The following is a 13,753-nucleotide window of genomic DNA, read 5'->3' as shown; positions in this document are numbered from 1 at the left end:
GCTCACTTGTAAATGAGATACCTATCTCAATGTGATTTTTTCCCCTGGTTAAATAAAGGTATAATAATAAAAAAATAATAATAATAAAAAAGAATTGTTAATTGTGATTTATCAAAGGGTGTCTCCATTCATGACCACTTTGTTGGATTTCTTCAGGCACTTGACACAACAGGAAAAGACTTATGCGATACATTTTTAGGCCACCTAGAAACACTAGGATTGGATCAGTACAACTATCAAGGCCAATCTTACGATAACGGGAGCAACACGCAAGGTAAAAAGCAGGGAGTCCAAAATAGAGTGCTGGAATTAAACCCCAAAGCTTTGCTTTATGTGTTCCTTGTGGAAGTCACACACTGAATCTTGTTATTGGTGATGCAGCTAAGTCTTCTGTGATGTCCATAAGTTTCTTTGGGCTGTAACAGCAGCTTTACACTCTTTTCAGCTCCTCAGTTCACTGTTGGACCATTCTCAAAGAACATGTCAAGAATTTTACACTGGAGGCATTGTCATCCACCAGGTGGGAGTGTAGAGTAGAAGCTGTTAATGCTATTTGTTACCAGATGCCTGAAATTGTAAAGGCATTAACTATTCTAAAGGATTACGCCACAGAAAACCAGATGCAGATGTTGTCTCAACAGCTGAAAGCATCTGCCTGGAGCTGTAGAGATGGCCTTTTGTGGTAAGTACCATCGTGTGGTACAGTGTGTTATTCCAGATAAATGAAGTAAGTACGATCCTGCAAAACCCCAAAGTTTCAGTCAAGACAGTGAGGGAAGAAATCAGGGCAGTGAAAGAATTTCTTCAGGAATTTCGCAATCATGGATTTAATTCTGCTAAAACAGATGCTAGGGAGATAGCAGAGAAGCTTGAAGATAGATGAGCTGGGCAGTGGTGCGTCAGAGAAAAAAAAAAACTAAACAGTTTAAGTATGAGGGAGCAGAGCAGACTCAGTTAACTGCAGAAGAGCTCTTCAAAAGAGAGTTTTTTTTCTGCCTCTAATAGATACTGCTCTTGTCACAATAGAGGACAGATTTTCCAACATGGAAATCTTCTACAAGCTTTATGGATTTCTCTACTCTATTGAAATAATGAGAAGCACTAAGAATGAAGGGAAGCTGCATTGATGTAGAAGACCTGAAGCTTGAGGTAAAGGATGCATTTAGGTCCTTTTCAACGCATATCTCTATCCATTTGAGATGCTGGTCTATATATATACAGGTACTGGTCATATAATTAGAATATCATCAAAAAGTTGATTTATTTCACTAATTCCATTCAAAAAGTGAAACTTGTATATTATATTCATTCATTACACACAGACTGATATATTTCAAATGTTTAGTATATTTTAATTTTGATGATTATAACTGACAACTAAGGAAAATCTCAAATTCAGTATCTCAGAAAATTAGAATATTACTTAAGACAAATACAAAGAAAGGATTTTTAGAAATCTTGGCCAACTGAAAAGTATGAACATGAAAAGTATGAGCATGTACAGCACTCAATACTTAGTTGGGGCTCCTTTTGCCTGAATTACTGCAGCAATGCGGCGTGGCATAGAGTCTATCAGTCTGTGCCACTGCTCAGGTGTTATGAGAGCCAAGGTTGCTCTGATAGTGGCCTTCAGCTCTTCTGCATTCTTGGGTCTGGCATATCGCATCTTCCTCTTCACAATACCCCATAGATGTTCTGTGGGGCTAAGATCAGGCGAGTTTGCTGGCCAATGAAAATGAAATCTGCGTCTCCATAAAGTTGGTCAGCAGTAGGAAGCATGAAGTGCTCTAAAAGTCCTGGTATACGGCTGCGTTGACCTTGGACCTCAGAAAACACAGTGGACCAAAACCAGCAGATGACATGGCACCCCAAACCATCACTTACTGTGGAAACTTTACACTGGACCTCAAGCAACGTGGATTGTGTGCCTCTCCTCTCTTCCTCCCAGACTCTGGGACCCTGATTTCCAAAGGAAATGCAAAATTTACTTTCATCAGAGAACATAACTTTGGACCACTCAGCAGCAGTCCAGTCCTTTTTGAAGCGAGACGCTTCTGACTCTGTCTGTTGTTCAAGAGTGGCTTGACACAAGGAATGCGACAGCTGAATCCCATGTCTTACATACATCTGTGCGTAGTGGTTCTTGAAGCACTGACTCCAGCTGCAGTCCACTCTTTGTGAATCTCCCCTAAATTTTTGAATGGGGTTTGTTTCACAATCCTCTCCAGGGTGCGGTTATCCCTATTGCTTGTACACTTTTTTTCTACCACATCTTTTCCTTCCCTTCGCCTCTCTATTAATGTGCTTGGACACAGAGCTCTGTGGACAACCAGCCTCTTTTGCAATGACCTTTTGTGTCTTGCCCTCCTTGAGCAAGGTGTCAATGGTCGTCTTTTGGACAACTGTCAAGTCAGCAGTCTTCCCCATGATTGTGTAATCTACAGAATTAGACTGAGAGACCATTTAAAGGCCTTTGCGGGTGTTTTGAGTCAATTAGCTGATCAGAGTGTGGCACTAGGTGTCTTCAATATTGAACCTTTTCACAATATTCTAATTTTCTAGATACTGAATTTGGGATTTTCCTTAGTTGTCAGTTATAATCATCAAAATTAAAAGAAATAAACATTTGAAATATATCAGTCTGTGTGTAATGAATGAATATAATATACAACTTTCACTTTTTGAATGAAATTAGTGAAATAAATGAACTTTTTGATGATATTCTAATTATATGACCAGCACCTGTGTGTGTGTGTGTGTGTGTGTGTGTGTGTGTGTATGTATATATATATATATATATATATATATATATATATATATATATATATATATATATATATATATATATATATATATATATATATATATATATATATATATATATATATATATATATATATATATATATATATATATATATATATATATATATATATGTATATATATATATATATGAAGAGAATATACTTGACATATATAGCTTTAAGACTACTTCTCACTCTCCCTGTAACAGTAGCTTCAAGTGAGAGAAGTTTCTCATCACTGAAACTAATCAAACTATACCTTAGGTCAACTATGTCTCAGGAAAGGCTGTCTGCACTTGCTGTTATCTCCATCGAGCAAGATGTCAGGAATCAATGGATATGGAATATCTGATTGCAAGATGTGCTGATGACAAAGCTTGCAAAGCCAGATTTGAGCAACTATCCCAGCCATTCACAACATTGCCTCATGACGTATGATGTGCTATAATATGATACATTTTAAAATTAACTCCATAAAAGTTTCATTACTGTTCTGAGTTCTTTAGACACAAAAATAAACCAGAAGTCCAAGATTCCTTTTTTTCCCTCACCAATTAAAGCTGAGTTTATTAGTAAGAGAAAGTAAGAGAAATTTAATGTACATAACAGTACATTCAAAAGAGAGGAAGAGTAGACAAATACATAAAGAAAAGTGAGATGAAGAGACAGAAAAGGGAGAGCAAGAGAAAGTCACATTTTAAACAGTATATTATTATATTTTTGTGTGTCCATAGTTGATCATTTATTCTTACGCCTTGTGTGGTTTTCTCACTTTAGTAACACAAGATAGAAGACCATAACCAACTTTTCCAAGGGAGAGCAAGAGAAAATCAGAGGGAAAAAAAGGTAAACATTTTAAACAGTATATTATTTTACTTTTGTGTGTCCATAGTTGATCATTTATTCATATGTTTTTTTGTTTGTTTGTTTGTTTTATTGTTTTTTTTTTTTTCTTTTCACATCAGTAACACAAGATAGAAGACCATAAACAACTTTTCCAATTTAGGCAGCAGCAAGCAGATCCAGTTAGGAGATTCTATCAGAGAACCTGCTGGGAAATCAATGTAAATGACAACCAATGACAGCTCTTCCATGTAAATAGACAATAAATATTATTGCACAGGTAACATATTATGAAAATAAGATTTTACAGTGGACATATTTGTTAAGCGGTTAAAATGTTGTGCTGTTTTTTTTTTTTTTTTTTTCAGCTCGAACTCCAGATGATCAGACATCATTGCTTTATGAAGACTGCTGAAGAAAAATTACAAGTAAGTCTTTCTTAGATTAATTAGGATTGACAAAAGGGAGGAACAAAATATGTAGAGGGCCACATGCCTGTGTTTGCCTTGGGCCCCAGAATGGCTAAATCCGCCCCTGCACTCACAATAACAACAGAACATTGCACATTTGTTAAATAATGAAAGCAAACAGGATGCACTTTCTGCTGTCTCTGACTTGAACACGAAACTCTGTGTATACTTGCCTTACAGATAGGAAAACATATCTATAGAGAGCAAAATGTCTACTTTAAAAAAAAACCCAGATTCAAATAGAATACAAATATTGTCAGATTATGTAATCCGTATGAAACATGCATACAGGAGCATTCACTGCTGTGGAGATGAGTCAGTGTCACCGACTTCATCTCTTAAACCGAAAACAAAGAAAGCACTATAGTGTATCAATAAATTATTCAAATGGTAATGCAACATCCTTATTGTTTTTTCCTGACACATTCATAATCATTAGCTTCTGCAGTGCACTGTGGCAAGCTTTATTTATTTAGGCTACGTAAGAAAATAAAGGCTCATTATAATGATTTAAATTGTTTATTAATAAATGTGCGATTAGTCGAATAATGCGACTACTAGTCGACCAGAAAAATCTTTAGTTGAGGGCAGCCCAAAAAAAAAGTGAACTGGGAAAATGTGGGAAGATTTAATCATCCTAGAATGTTGACTTTACAGTTGTCCTTAGCGACTGTTGCCTTGGCAGGAGTTGATATGGTCAGTGCTACGCAATCATCCTAAAGTATTGCATCATATTGTTGATAATGTGCAAGTATATTCCACTGGTATTAGGGAGTGAAAGTCTCAGTTATTCTCTATTTTTCTCTACTAATTCCCAGTTTTTTTGTTTGTTCACATATACATATATATATATATATATATATATATATATATATATATATATATATATATATATATACACACACACACACACACACAGTGCACAGAATAAATGAGTACACCCCCTCTGAATAAATATAAAAGATGTACTTTCTTATTGATCATTAATATAATTCATGGAAAGATGGCAAACTGTAAACATATTAAACATATACTTAATAAAAACAACAAAATATATGCCAATATTATCTGTAAGATAAGTAAATTAACCAATTTTGTTGAAATGAAGGATTGCAGAAATGAGTACACCCGAGATTTAATTTAGAAAATGTATAATATTCTACTTAGTATGTCCTCCAGAACTTAAAGTATACTGCTCTGACCCTTCTTGGCACTGAGTGTACAAGATCATGACAAATTTTCACATCTGTCCTGTTTAATCCCTGGCCGACCTCCTTAAATGCTCTGGTCTTTAATGGGGAGTTTTGCTCAGCTCGTCTCTACAGAATCCCACACAGCTGCTCAAGAACGTTAAGATTGAGTGAAATACCCAGTGGAAAAGTCCACTGAAGGATTTTCACCTTGGGAGAATGAATATATTCATTGTCATGCTGGAAAAAATATCCAATAATGCAGGGAATGAGGAGAGGGTAGCATCTTCTATTTCAAGTTGTTGTATTGCATCACACAGTAGTGGGTGATTTTATGCCAGCATTGATAAAGCACAACTCCCTCACACCTTCTGCACTCATTCATCCCTATATAAAAGTTTTACAACCACTGAACATCACTGTGAGTACCAAGCACTTCTCACTGTACTCCTCCTCTAGCAACACCAGAACATTTTGCATGAAGCACCTACACCAGGGGAGGTTAAGTGTCGATGCTGGCCTGGGCCTGTACAAAGCCACTACACACTGCAACACACAACAAGAGGAGAGCAATATCACACAAACAAAAGCAAATGACAAATAAATTCATTACTGGCCAGTCTCCTCCCACATTCACCCCCCCACCCCACAGTTTAGACCTGTGAAAGCAGCAGCCCCTACCGCCCAAACATGAACACTTATCACTACAGATTGTGGCATATGGTGCAGATTTGAGTGTCGGCCAGCTGTTGATCTTGAAGTACGTCGAAGGGTCAGCATCTCACCTTGAGGTTGTGGCATCTCCTGCTGACCACTGGCTAAAGGGACATGATTTAACCACTTGATACAGCACTGGTGACCACACAGCTTGGATCTTATGACGGCCTTGATGGCGATGATCTTTTAAATAAATCAGTTGCCCTTTACTCAGACCAAGATCATTTACCTGATTATTATGATGTTGTTGTCGATATTCTGCTACCTCTTCAAGATTGTGCTAAATGATGTGTTATCCGCAACCACTCTTCCCAAGAGTTAATAACGTCCTTGTCAGCTTCTGAAATGTCCATCCCTAAAAGGGAGTCAACAGGAAGTCGAGGAGACACCCCAAACATCAATGAGTATGGTGAATGTCCAGTAGAGCGATGAGCTGTATTATATGCCCAAACTTGCTGAAAAATATACTTAGGCCACACCCTTTTTTTCTGGTGGGAGGGAGCGAAGCAGATCATGAAGCGTCTGATTGAATCTCTCGCACCGGGGGGGGGCAGCTAATTGGGCAAAACCCTTCACAAAGCGCCGATAATAACTACAGAAGCCAAGAAAAGACCTGACCTCTGTTACATCACAAGGCCGCCTCCAATTTGCCACAGCAGATGTTTTCTCTGGATCAGTTGCCACCCCTTCTCTGGACACACGATGCCCCAGGTACTGCACTTCCTGCTTGAAGAAATGGCATTTACTTAACTTTGCTTTTAGTCCTTTCCTTTGCAGTCTACTAAGGACCACCTACCATCTCTGCAAATGCTATTCCACAGATGAAGAGAAGACAATAACGTCATCAAGATACAAAAGGACAGATTGCAAGCTCTGATAACCGAATATTCTTTCCATGAGTCATTGGAAAGTCCCTGGTGCATTACACAAGCCAAATGGCATTCTCTTAAACTCAAAAAGCCCCAAAAGGAGTGCAAAAGGCGGTCTTTGCTTTGTCCCTTTCCGCTACCGGGACCTGGTTATAGCCACTCACCAGATCCAGGGTAGAAAACCACCGTGCACATGCCAGGGCATCCAAAGACTCCTCAATACGGGGCACTGGGTAAGCATCCTTCCATATCTTGGCATTCAGTTGCCGATAATCCACACACCTTCTTAATTCACCATTCTTTTTCTGTACCAAAACAATAGGTGATGCATAGGGACTACTGGTTTCTCTAATTACCTTACTGTCCAACAGCTGTTTAATATGATTTTTCACTGCCTGCCACTGTGTAGGAGGTATTCTCCTATATCTCTGACGCACCGGGACATTATCAGTGAGTGATATTTCATGTTCAATCTCATCCGTACACCCTAGGTCCCCCTCATTTTTAGCAAAGACCTGATGGTACTTCTCCAATAACTCTTTTACTTGTCTTTCCTCTGCAGATGTGAGTCCTGACCATTGTAATGCGGAAATTGTTCCTAATAAAGGCACATAACTGTCTGAGCATTAACTACAGTTACATGTACAGTCTCTTCACACTCTCCAACAAAGTTCAACTGCTGTCCTTCAATTTCCTCAACCTGATGTAACTTGCCCTTGTTTTGCATGAACTGTAGCCCCTGTGACTCCTACATTAACTACAGGTACATAAGTAACACCATTTACCACTGTCACTAAAGATGGTGACAGCAACAAACCTGGGGCAAGATCTGAGCCCCCTGGCTCTAACAACATAGATCTTGGGGCGGTGTTGGGAACCTTTGGGCAAGTAACTTTCACAAGCTTTAGTGACCCTGCTGGTATAAAATCTCATGCCCTTTCAAGCACACGGACCCTACCTTCACTGGTTGCTGGGCACACCTCTAATCTATGGCAATGACACAACGCCTTCTTCCAGCCTGCCTTGGCCTGATCAGCATCTAAAGGGCTAAACAAGATTTCTCCTTGTTGTGCAAATAACTCTCGATAACATTCTCCAATTACATTCATACCTAATAATCCTGGTACTTGCCCCCCCGGCCTGGAATAGTTCTGCCCAACACCTGAACATCCAGTTCCAAGTAACCTACATAGGGGATATCTAGCCCATTAGCTGCCTTCAAGGCAAGCAACCCACATGATCTAATCCTAGGGGCGCATCAAATGTTGAAATGCCTCCTTAAAGAATGACTCCGTAATGGTAGTGACCATTGATCCTGTGTCTAACAGACATTTTACTCCTACCCCATCCATCACCACCTCAACAACTGGGCATTTACACATAAGAGCTAGCAACACCTACACTCAACCAATAACAACACAGGCGCAAGATATGTCCAAGCATCCCGTAGCCCAGGCAAATATCCACACCCTCTAAAGAAAACTGAGATTAACGGGTTGTGTCTCTCAATTCTCTTTAACTCCCTGTACAATGCTACATCACGCATATGTTACACAAATTGGTCTCTAACCAAGGTGGCCTGGGTCCATTAGCTTATTTGGGTAAAAATGCTCAATATCCCCAATTAAAGCCCACAATGAGTGAGAAAACTATTTTAAGGACTCTCCATCTTTTTGCTTTCTATCAAAAACAGTTTTTGGAGACTAGCAAAGGAAGAGGAGGAACCATACAATTCTTTTAAAATTTGTAAAATAACCTCAGGGTTTTCCCGATCTGTCAAAGAGCGAAATCTAATTTCTGCTTTTGCTTCCCCCTCCAAATGATCATAAAGGAAGAGGGCCTTCTCTCTATTGGTAATACACCTACCCCTAAGGCATGTTTCAACATTCTCAATCCAATCATAAACAGATAAATCAGTTCTAGATGTAGAGCCAGAAAAAAAAGGACACTTCCTCTCCCGATGAATATAAACAAACCTTTCAGGTGTTACCAGATTAAGAAAATTTGATGAGGCAGTATTAGAAACCTCAGATGGTCCACTAATACTACTTGAAACTAAACTGGCACCCCCTCCTTGATGAAACTGTGCATTAGCTACTCGTAGTCTTTGTACTTCCTCACGTAGAGCAAAAACTTCCTCTTGTTCCCCTTCCAGAGAAAAACAAGAAAAAAACAAAGAGAAATTATTTAGTCACTGGCCTCTGGGTCCCCACATGGTATATCTGGGCAGTTGCTGCTCCTTGTTATCTTGTACCAGCCACTGTTTCATTTAAACCAGTCTATAAACTGACTACGCCACCTCCTTATTTATTATTTATCACAATACTTGATTTTAAGTACTAAACGTAGTTTGTCAAATATCACAATTTTCCGGTATGCTGTGAAAATAAAACCATCAAGCGAAATACAGAAGTGAAGATGGCTGTGAACGACATTTGCAGATTATGTGAAGTAAAGTCAGGCTAGGTCTTCCGGGCAAAAATTGTCGTTTTTAAAATATATTTAAACTTCGTATTCAATTATAAAAGGTCTTTAAAGTTGTGTTTTGGGCCATTATGCTTTGGCACAGTATGTGTTAAACGAACTAAAACTAAAAGCATGTCTGTTTTCACCGCATGTTTCAAAGCGCATGTGTCTCCATTCACAGTGAAGGAAGGCAGTGAACTCGTTTATTACACGTGTAGTGAGTTTAGCACGCCTTTGGGAATGCAACAGCCACCAGTTAGGCTATATTTTCATGCCAGATGATTACAGCATTTAACTAGATTCTTCTTCTTCTTCTTTGTTGTTTATTGGTGGTTGGCAACCTATCTGACTGGTGCATTACCGTCACTGACTGGAATAAACTTATGGATCAGAATTTTGCTTTTAGGACAAAAATAAACCATAAAAACCAATCAAAACAAATAAACAAACTAGAAATTAAAAACTATACAAATAAAAAAAAAATAATAATCAAAAAGACCATGGGCCTCATTTACGAAACGAATGTACAACAGAAAATTGGGCGTACGGACGTTTCAACGCAAAACTTGGAATTTATCAATATGAACGTGAGCGGTGGCTACGATCAAATCTCACGTCTGGTCTCAGCTCGTGTACACAAGTTTTTGAGTTACCTGTACTTGCACCACTGCGAGAAAAGAGGAATTTCCAGGATAAATCTGACATGGGAAATTTCAGTGAAACTTAAGTTGTACGACCCGTGTACGAAAATTTCCCAGGCAAGTTTGCTGAGTCCCGTACACGACTACACACTTGAGATGCACAGAGATTTCCAGATACATGATATTTCTGATTGCACACACTAGACATGTTCAGAGATTTCCAGTACACCAGCCCTCATAAAAATTAACCATGGTTTTATAATAGTAAAAGTATATACTATTTGCCATTTGTATAACAAATAAGTACAGCAGTGACTACAAATAGGCTACCACGTAAACTATGGTTAGTGTACCTTGGTTAATTTATGGATACCATGGTGAGTACAATAATCATGTTTTTTAGTTTATTTATTTATTTATTTTTTATGTACCATCAATAACTTCCAAATTAATTTAGCAATCTCTATCATTTAAAAATCAATCTTTCAATCATTTAAAAAATAAACGCCAATTCAAATAAAACCTAAAGGCTAGTTTAAACAAAACCCGAACTGAATGAATCTAAACGAGTCTTTTGAACAGAATCGCAAAATTTGAGTGAGATTAATAAAATAAAATCCACACTATTCGCAGTAGTACAGTATCTCAGGGTTTGTAGTAGTTTTGTAATAGGCTCTATGCACGTCACAGTTCCGGGTTCGAGTGTACTAGGCTATCAACTTCCTGTTCAACTTCCTGTTTATACACGGACAGATCTGGCTCTATTTTATAGTCGCTGTCTTCAGGATTTACCTCGTCTCACGGTAAATGACATTGACCGACTCGTAACAACATCATGTGCCGCTCCCAACAGCAAGCGGGAAAAGGGATTTAAAATGTATATCGGCAGCTATATCGACAACTATGAGGGTAAGTAGCTAACGTTATCATGCTACATGCTACAATCAAGAAACTGACGAGACTGAACTTGTTAACGTTAGCTATTTTGTTTCACAATACTCTACAATATTAAAACAGACAAACTAGCACAGTGTAAGAACGAGTGTAATCCAGTTTCGAAATGTATGTTAATCTTTTTCCGTAACAGTGTCAATGAAAAACAAGGTGACAGGAGAGGTCAGCGTGAGGGCAGTGTGTCATAGATCCATGAGGAAAAATGAAAAGCCACACGAATTGAAAGTAGGGTGACTAGGGTCAATGTTAGGGTAATGGTTAGGCCTGCTGATAAGTTGCCCAGCTGATAAGTAACATTATCTAAATGTACATGGTAGGGCTGGACGATTATGACAAAAATCATAATTGTCGATTATTCCCTTGAAATTGTAATTGCGATTATAAATTACGATTAGCACAATTTACATTGCTTTTCTAAAGCATTAAGCTTAAGGTATTTCTCATCTAAGCTTCTGTTTCTCCCTAGATGGTGTTAAAAGACTCGAAACCTGTCATTTTGGTGAGCACCCACTGCTCCTGTGTGGGGTGTGCCTTATGCAACCATTTGGTTGCATTACTATATCAAACAGCACACTTTTCACAATTAGGCATCCCTGCTGTACCCCCAGTGCACAGTTGCACAGAAACTAAACAAACCTAACATAATTCAATTCAATTCAATTCAATTCAATTTATTTGTATAGCGCTTTTTACGATACAAATCATTACAAAGCAACTTTACAGAAAATTTAGTTTCTACAATATTTAGTAGTAGCATATTCAGTGGTGACTGTCAGTTCATGTGCATATAGCAGAAATGTTTAGAAAAATCAATAAAAAGACGTAAACAAACAGACGATTAACACTATTAACAGCAATTATGCAATCAAACTTATAGCAAAATGTGGTAGTTCTGTATGTTGTCTCTGGGTTAGCATCATCTGAGGTCCTCTGAGGGGCTGGCATCATCTCTTCTCAGGTGTTCTGGATCCAGACTGGAGCTTGTGTAAATCCTAGTTACCACGGGATGTAAATCCCATGGCAAAGCAGAGAAACAAATAGAGACATAATTAGCGTAGCTGCTGTTCCAGCCAAGTAAAATTAATTAGTTTAACCCAAGCACATTTGATCAGATACAACTGCAGTCCAAAATTATGAGATGCATTATTTGAATGCTTGGCCAAAGAGGTGTGTTTTTAATCTAGATTTAAACAGAGAGAGTGTGTCTGAGCCCCGAACATTATCAGGAAGGCTATTCCAGAGTTTGGGAGCCAAATGCGAAAAAGCTCTACCTCCTTTAGTGGACTTTGCTATCCTAGGTACTATCAAAAGTCCAGCGTTTTGTGACCTTAGGGAGCGTGATGGGTTGTAGCGTGGTAGAAGACTAGTTAGGTACGCAGGAGCTAAGCCATTAAGGCCCTTATGAGTAAGTAATAATATTTTGTAACTGATACGGAACTTAATAGGTAGCCAATGCAGAGACTGTAGTATTGGGGTAATATGATCATATTTTCTTGACCTGGTAAGGACTCTAGCCGCTGCATTTTGGACTACCTGTAGCTTGTTTATTGAGGATGCAGGACAACCACCTAGCAGTGCATTACAATAGTCCAGTCTAGAGGTCATGAATGCATGAACTAGCTTTTCTGCATCAGGAACAGGTAACATGTTTCGTAGCTTGGCAATGTTTCTAAGATGGAAGAATGCTGTTTTTGTAACATGGGAAATATGATTTTCAAAAGACAAGTTACTGTCTAATATAACACCCAGATTTTTTACAGTAGAGGAAGTAACAATACATCCGTCTAGTTGCAAATTGTAATCTACGAGATTCTGTGTAATGTTTCCTGGTCCAATAAGTAATATCTCTGTCTTATCTGAATTTAATAGGAGAAAATTATTGGTCATCCAATCTTTTACATTATTAACACATTCTGTTAACTTAGATAATTTAGAAGTTTCACCTGGTCTTGTTGAGATATATAGTTGAGTATCATCAGCATAACAGTGGAAACTAATCCCGTATTTTCTAATGATATTACCAAGGGGCAACATGTATATTGAAAATAGCAGAGGACCTAGGACAGATCCTTGTGGCACTCCATATTTTACTGGTGATAAATGAGATGACTCCCCCATTTAGATAAACAAAGTGGTAGCGATCGGACAGGTAGGATCTAAACCATCTTAAAGCCTGCCCTTGGATACCTGTATAGTTTTGTAATTTACCTATGAGTATGTCGTGATCTATGGTGTCAAACGCAACACTAAGATCAAGTAAAACTAGCAATGAGATGCAGCCTTGGTCTGATGCAAGAAGCAAGTCATTTGTAATTTTAACAAGTGCAGTTTCTGTGCTATGATGGGGCTTGAAACCCGACTGAAATTCTTCAAAGAGATAATTTTTTTTGCAGGTAGGAGCACAATTGAGCAGACACAACTTTTTCTAAAATTTTAGACATAAATGGAAGATTTGAAATGGGTCTGTAATTTGCCAGTTCACTAGGATCTAGTTGTGGTTTCTTAATAAGAGCTTAATAACCGCCAGCTTGAATAGTTTTGGGACGTGACCTAAAGATAACGACGAGTTAATAATATTGAGAAGCGTTATTTTCTGCTACAGGTAACAACTCTTTCAGTAATTTAGTGGGTACAGGATCTAATAAACATGTTGTTGGTTTAGATGCAGTGATAAGTTTATTTAGCTCTTCCTGTCCTATAGTTGTAAAGCACTCCAGTTTATCTTTGGGTGTGATAGATAAACCTAAAGTATTAGACGCTGTAGAATCTACATTTGTCCTTGTATTTCTGATGTTATCT

General features: G+C 38.2%; 1 long non-coding RNA gene across 3 annotated transcripts in view; it reads left to right on the top strand.

Annotated features, from left to right (window-relative positions):
* The first annotated feature begins 332 nt into the window (after window positions 1-332).
* The window catches only part of LOC122141295, a 35,718-nt gene continuing 22,297 nt past the window's right edge, over window positions 333-13,753 (top strand). Inside the window, exons 1-4 of one of the 3 annotated variants that reach the window (XR_006157676.1) lie at window positions 333-682; window positions 3,582-3,650; window positions 3,770-3,898; window positions 4,016-4,075. This is a non-coding gene — a long non-coding RNA (uncharacterized LOC122141295). Of the gene's footprint in view, window positions 683-793; window positions 1,150-3,581; window positions 3,651-3,769; window positions 3,928-4,015; window positions 4,076-13,753 lie in introns of those variants that run through there. The other 2 variants (XR_006157677.1, XR_006157675.1) reach the window with 2 other exon arrangements.

The sequence above is a fragment of the Cyprinus carpio genome, chromosome B21 (assembly GCF_018340385.1).
Source record: "Cyprinus carpio isolate SPL01 chromosome B21, ASM1834038v1, whole genome shotgun sequence".
Lineage (NCBI taxonomy): Eukaryota > Metazoa > Chordata > Actinopteri > Cypriniformes > Cyprinidae > Cyprinus > Cyprinus carpio.
This window is presented reverse-complemented; position numbering and strand designations above follow the sequence as displayed.